Source organism: Bubalus bubalis, chromosome 1 (genome assembly GCF_019923935.1).
Source record: "Bubalus bubalis isolate 160015118507 breed Murrah chromosome 1, NDDB_SH_1, whole genome shotgun sequence".
NCBI classification, from domain to species: domain Eukaryota; kingdom Metazoa; phylum Chordata; class Mammalia; order Artiodactyla; family Bovidae; genus Bubalus; species Bubalus bubalis.
Genome location: NC_059157.1, coordinates 35,631,651 through 35,639,058, shown reverse-complemented (window position 1 = coordinate 35,639,058; position 7,408 = coordinate 35,631,651). Strand labels below are relative to the sequence as shown.

The 7,408-nt window shown below is 41.1% G+C and overlaps 1 non-coding gene across 1 annotated transcript; it reads right to left on the bottom strand.

The window, feature by feature from the left end:
* Window positions 1-493: 493 nt before the first annotated feature.
* Window positions 494-598, bottom strand: LOC112587380. The gene has a single exon (XR_003111865.2). It is a non-coding gene; the product is annotated as a U6 spliceosomal RNA (small nuclear RNA).
* Window positions 599-7,408: the final 6,810 nt, after the last annotated feature.

Below are 7,408 nucleotides of genomic sequence, written 5' to 3'. Positions count from 1 at the left end.
GAAGCTCTGATATTTTGGCCATCTGGTGCAAACAGCAGACTCATAGCTTTGGGAAAGACTGAAAGCAAAAGGAGATGCAGGCAGCAGAGTATAAGATGGCTAGATAGCATCATTGGCTCAATAGATATGAATTTTAGCAAACTCAGAAAGATAGTGAAGGACAGGGAAGACTGGAGTGCTACAGTCTATGGGGTCACAAAGTGTTGGACATAACTTAGCAACTGAGCAACAACACTAATATATATGCATTAATAGATGATATTTGTTTTTCTATTTCTAGCTTCACTCTGTGTAACAGGCTCGAGTTTCATCCATCTCACTAGAACTAAATTAAATGTGTTTCTTTTATGGTTAACATTCCATTGCATGTATATGTGTGTATATATATATATCATGACTTCTTTATCCATTCCTCTATCTATGGATATCTAGGTTGTTTCCATGTCCTTGTTATTGTAAATAGCACTGCAATGAACATTGGGGTACATATGTCAAAAATGGGGAATGTTTCACAGATTTGTGTTATTCTTATGCAGGGGCCATGCTGATCCTTTTTGTATCATTCCAGTTTTAGCATATGTGCTGGCAAACTGAGCATCCTCTGATATATTTTAAATAGTATTTCCTCAGCCAGGTTTTTTCTATGCTGTATTTAACCATCAATTCTTGATGCTTTTGAACTGTGGTGTTGAAGAAGACTCTTGAGAGTCCGTTGGACAGCAAGAAGATCCAATCAGCCCATCCCAAAGGAAATAAGTCCTGAATACTCATTGGAAGGACTGATGCTGAAACTCCAATACTTTGGCCACCTGATGCAAAGAGCTGACTCACTAGAAAAGACCCTGATGATGGGAAAGATTGACAGCAGGAGGAGAAGGGGACAACAGAGGATGAGATGGTTGGATGGCATCACTGACTCAATGGACATGAGTTTGAGTAAACTTCGGGGATTGGTGATGGACAGGGAGGCCTGGCATACTGCAGTCCATGGGGCCACAGAGTTGGACACAACTGAGCATCTGAACTGTCTAACTGTCCTTAGCCAAACGTAAAGTTTCTTTCTTTTCTAAAATCCTGTACTTCAGGCTTACATAATTTGTAGTTTAATAGTAATTGGTTTATTTCAATTTTAAACACATCAAAAGAAAAATTGCTTTATTTTTCATGACTGTATACCTGGCACCTACCTAATCAACTTCTTAATGGTAGAACCAAGGTATAAGTCTCTCTCTATCCATTGATAATGTTTAATATAATGGACTAGAGAAAAAGTGAATGAACTAGAGAAATGAACTGGAGAAAATATTTCCTATTTTGTAACTGAAAACCACATATGAATTTCAGTTAAAATAGGAGCATTTTAGTTCTATAAAGCACAAATGTAATACCATTTTAACTAGAAAATGCTGAACACATAATTTTGGAAGTATATAGAGTATAAACAGAGAAACCTATTAAAAATAATAAGATACAGGAAGGAAGTGTTGTTGACAGAGGATTTACTCTGGGGTAGTTCACTCCTTACACTCCTTTTCCATGAAGGCCACTGTGCTAGAAATCTTGCCTCCCAAAATGAAGATATTTAGAAGAGCCTAGGAATGGGTGTGACCTAAATATACACATGATGGAATCCTAAGAGTCTGTGTGGGCTGGGTCAGAGAGAACAAAGATCAAAGCATGGGATGAAAAGCATGTTACCACTTCTCCTACAGTTTTATGTCTCCTGTGTCCATATTCTTTGTGTTCTTTTTAAATGTTTAATAAATTATGTTGATTGTTCAATGTTCTAAACTTCTCTAAGAGAAACAACTGGATCCAGAGAGCTACTGAGCGATGTTCAAAGCGTGAAGGTAACTGAGAGCCAGAATTAAGGATGGCAAAGTTGGACAGAGCAACATTCTGGGCAGCAGTTCCTCCCCTATGAGACTTCTTTCAGAACTAAGTGCTACAGTTTGGAGTTCTGATTAAACAAGGTGATGGATATTATATCTCTTTCACTAACGTGGGTCATATTTGATTGGCATCTTCATCAGTTGTTTGATAAGTTACAGGTCTGAGACCTACTAGAGCAAATTCTCAGGCACTGGGGTCCAGTAAAGGAACTTAACAGGATCACCAAATCATTATTGTGCCTACTTGTGTTTAGAATTGCATTTCATTCTTAAAAGTATGAAAGGATAAATTAAAAGTGAAAAAAACATAAAAACCAAATCCCAAGCAATTTTTTTTAAACTCAGATGCAATTAGTACTTCCAAATTTAACAAATTTGCCTCCACAATAAAATAGAAAATATCTTATGATAAGATCTCAAATCTCTTCATAAGAGACACAATTAAACAAAATATGCTACAAGAAGAGGAAAACCATGCATAGGACAGTGAATCTCACCATACTCAATATTAGCTTTATCTCTGAAACTTTGAAAACAAGGCAACCTCTGACCCTTTTCCCAGAAACACTAATTGGCCTTGTGTGTGTTAGGTGCTCAGTGATGTCCAACCCCTTGGGACCCCATGAACTGTAACCCGCCAGGCTCCTCTGTTTACGGGGTCTCCCAGGCAAGATTACAGAAGAGGGCTGCCATTCCCTTCTCCGGGTGATCTTCCCCACCCAGGGACTGAAATCTGACCTGCAATGAAGGCGGAGTCTTTACCATCTGAGCCATCAGGTTTAATCTGGGATAAAACAGGCTTCCGAGTTTTTCTTCTTTCAAATTCCTAATTGGTCCTAATGAATTGTTAGGATTTAGAAGATAGTACAAAAGGCAAACAGTGAAAGACTGTTGGTGAAATTGCAAGATAAAATGAAGCCAAAGGAATCTTCAATGATTATGAACCTCTAACCCCTAAGTAATTTAGCTTCAGAATAGAACCGTTAGAGAGAGATAAGGATAAGTTGGCAAGAACATTTACTTATATGGAAATGATAAACTGGTATTCTTGATATTTGTGGATCAAATAAGAAAAAAGAAACAAATACAATTATTTTATAACATAAATAAGAATCAATATGCTGCTGCTAAGTCGCTTCAGTCGTGTCCGACTCAGTGCGACCCCATAGATGGCAGCCGACCAGGCTCCCCCGTCCCTGGGATTCTCTAGGCAAGAGTACTGGAGTGGGTTGCCATTTCCTTCTCCAATGTATGAAAGTGAAAAGTAAAAGTGAAGTCACTCAGTCGTGTCCGACTCTTCACGACCCCATGGACTGCAGCCTACCAGGCTCCTCCGTCCATGGGATTATCCAGGCAAGAGTACTGGAGTGGGGTGCCATTGCCTTCTCCAATCAATATACTATTGTCCAATTAAATATGTAGTATTAACTGCTGAGATAAACAGCTTTTGTGTGGAGTAAGAGAATATTTGATTTAGGTCATACTGGAAAAGAAGAGAAGCAAAAAGCAAAGGAGAAAAGGAAAGATATAAGCATCTGAATGCAGAGTTCCAAAGAATAGCAAAAAGAGATAAGAAAGCCTTCCTCAGCGATCAATGCAAAGAAATAGAGGAAAACAACAGAATGGGAAAGACTAGAGATCTCCTCAAGAAAATTAGAGATACCAAGGAAATATTTCATGCAAAGATGGGCTCGATAAATGACAGAAATGGTATGGACCTAACAGAAGCAGAAGATATTAAGAAGAGGTGAAAAGAATACACAGAAGAACTGTACAAAAAAGATCTTCACAACCCAGATAATCACGATGGTGTGATCACTCACCTCGAGCCAGACATCTGGAATGTGAAGTCAAGTGGGCCTTAGAAAGCATCACTACAAACAAAGCTAGTGGAGGTGATGGAATTTCAGTTGAGCTATTTCAAATCCTGAAAGATGTTGCTGTGAAAGTGCTGCACTCAATATGCCAGCAAATTTGGAAAACTCAGCAGTGGCCACAGGACTGGAAAAGGTCAGTTTTCATTCCAATCCCAGAGAAAGGCAATGCAAAAGAATGCTCAAACTACCGCACAATTGCACTCTTCTCACATAGTAGATGTGCTAGTAAAGTAATGCTCAAAATTCTCCAAGCCAGGCTTCAGCAATACGTGAACCGTGACCTTCCTGATGTTCAAGCTGGTTTTAGAAAAGGCAGAAGAACCAGAGATCAAATTACCAACATCCACTGGATCATGGAAAAAGCAAGAGTGTTCCAGAAAACATCTATTTCTGCTTTATTGACTATGCCAAAGCCTTTGACTGTGTGGATCACAATAAACTGTGGAAAATTCTGAAAGAGATGGGAATACCAGATCACCTGACCTGCCTCTTGAGAAATCTGTATGCAGGTCAGGAAGCAACAGCTAGAACTGGATATGGAACAACAGACTGGTTCCAAAAAGGAAAAAGAGTACGTCAAGGCTGTATATTGTCACCCTGCTTATTTAACTTATATGCAGAGTACATCATGAGAAACGCTGGACTGGAAGAAACACAAGCTGGAATCAAGATAGCCTGGAGAAATATCAATAACCTCAGCTATGCAGATGACACCACCCTTATGGCAGAAAGTGAAGAGGAACTCAAAAGCCTCTTGATGAAAGTGAAAGTGGAGATTGAAAAAGTTGGCTTAAAGCTCAACATTCAGAAAATGAAGAGTATGGCATCTGGTCCTATCACTTCATGGGAAATAGAAGGAGGAACAGTGGAAACAGTGTCAGACTTTATTTTGGGGGGCTCCAAAATCATTGCAGATGGTGATTGCAGCCATGAAATTAAAAGACGCTTACTCTCTGGAAGGAAAGTTATGTCCAACCTAGATAGCATATTCAAAAGCAGAGACATTACTTTGCCAACAAAGGTCCGTCTAGTCAAGGCTATGGTTTTTCCTGTGGTCATGTATGGATGTGAGAGTTGGACGGTGAAGAAGGCTGAGGACCAAAGAATTGATGCTTTTGAACTGTGGTGTTGGAAAAGACTCTTGAGAGTCCCTTGGACTGCAAGGAGATCCAACCAGTCCATTCTGAAGGAGATCAGCCCTGGGATTTCTTTGGAAGGACTGATGCTAAAGCTGAAACTGCAGTACTTTGGCCACCTCATGCGAAGAGTTGACTCATTGGAAAAGACTCTGATGCTGGGAGGGATTGGGGGCAGGAGGAGAAGGGGACGACAGAGGATGAGATGGCTGGATGACATCACTGACTCTATGGATGTGAGTCTGAGTGAACTCCGGGAGTTGGTGATGGACAGGGAGGCCTGGGGTGCTGCGATTCATGGGGTTGTGAAGAGTCGGACACAACTCAGCAACAGAACTGAAATGAACTGAATGGTCTAGTGGTTTTCCTTACTTTCTTCAGTTTAAGTCTGAATTTGGCAATAAGAAGTTCATGATCTGAGCCACAGTCAGCTCCTGGTCTTGTTTTTGCTGACTATATAGAGCTTCTCCATCTTTGGCTGCAAAGAATATAATCAATCTGATTTCAGTGTTGACCATCTGGTGATGTCCATGTGTAGAGTCTTCTCTTGTGTTGTTGGAAGACAGTGTTTGCTATGACCAGTGCATTCTCTTGGAAAAACTCTATTAGCCTTTGCCCTGCTTCATTCTGTACTCCAAGGCTAAATTTGCCTGTTACTCCAGGTGTTTCTTGACTACCTAGTTTTGCATTCCAGTCCCCTATAATGAAAAGACATCTTTTGGGGGTCTTAGTTCTAAAAGGTCTTGTAGGTCTTCATAGGACCATTCAACTTCAGCTTCTTCAGCATTACCTGTTGGGGCATAGGCTTGGATTACTGTGATATTGAATGGTTTGCCTTGGAAACAAACAGAGATCATTCTGTCGTTTTTGAGATTGCTTCCAAGTACTGCATTTTGGAACTTGTTGACCATGATGGCTACTTCATTTCTTCTAAGGGATTCCTGCCCACAGTAGTAGATATGATGGTCATCTGGAGTTAAATTCACCCATTCCAGTCCGTTTTAGTACGCTGATTCTTAGAATGTCAACATTCACTCTTGCTGTCTCCTGTTTGACCACTGTCAATTTGCCTTGATTCATGGACCTGACATTCCAGGTTCCTATGCAATATTGCTCTTTACAGCATTGGACCTTGCTTCTATCACCAGTCACATCCACAGCTTTGTATTGTTTTTGTTTTGGCTCCATCCCTTCATTCTTTCTGGAGTTATTTCTCCACTGATTTCCAGTACATATTGGGCACCTACCAACCTGGGAATTTCCTCTTTCAGGATCCTATCATTTTGCCTTTTCCTACTGCTCATGGGGCTCTCAAGGCAAGAATACTGAAGTGGTATGCCATTCCCTTCTCCAGTGAACCACATTCTGTAAGACCTCTCCACCATGACCCACCTATCTTGGGTGGCCCCACATGGCATGGCTTAGTTTCATTGAGTTAGACAAGGCTGTGGTCTGTATGATCAGATTGGCTAGTTTTCTGTGATTACGGTTTCAGTGTGTCTGCCCTCTGATGCTCTTTTGCAACACCTACCATCTTACTTGGTTTCTCTTACCTTGCACATGGGGTATCTCTTCATGGCTGCTCCAGCAAAGTGCAGTCACTATTTCTTACCTTGGATGAGGGGTATCTCCTCACGGCTTCCCCTGCTGACCTTGAACGTGGAGTAGCTCCTCTTGGTCCTCCTGTGCCTGTGCAGCTGCAGCTCCTTGGAATACCAGATCACCTGACCTGCCTCTTGAGAAACTTATATGCAGGTCAGGAAGCAACAGTTAGAACTGGACATGGAACAACAGACTGGTTCCAAATAGGAAAAGGAGTATGTCAAGGTTCTATATTGTCACCCTGCTTATTTAACTTATATGCAGAGTACATCATGAGAAACGCTGGACTGGAAGAAACACAAGCTGGAATCAAGATTGCCAGGAGAAATATCAATAACCTCAGCTATGCAGATGACACCACCCTTATGGCAGAAAGTGAAGAGGAACTAAAAAGCCTCTTGATGAAAGTGAAAGAGGTGAGTGAAAAAGTTGGCTTAAAGCTCAACATTCAGAAAACTAAGATCATGGCATCTGGTCCCATCCCTTCATGGGAAATAGATGGGGAAACAGTGGAAACAGTGTCAGACTTTATTTTGGGGGCTCCAAAATCACTGCAGATGGTGACTGCAGCCATGAAATTAAAAGACGCTTACTCCTTGGAAGGAAATTTATGACCAACCTAGATAGCATATTCAAAAGCAGAGATGTTACTTTGCCAACAAAGGTCCATCTAGTCAAGGCTATGGTTTTTCCAGTGGTCATGTAGAGATGTGAGAGTTGGACTGTGAAGAAAGCTGAGCGCTGAAGAATTGATGCTTTTGAACTGTGGTGTTGGAGAAGACTCTTGAGAGTCCCTTGGACTGCAAGGAGATCCAACCAGTCCGTTCTAAAGGAGATCAGTCCTGAGTGTTCATTGGAAGGACTGATGCTGAAGCTGAAACTCCAATACTTTGGCCACCTC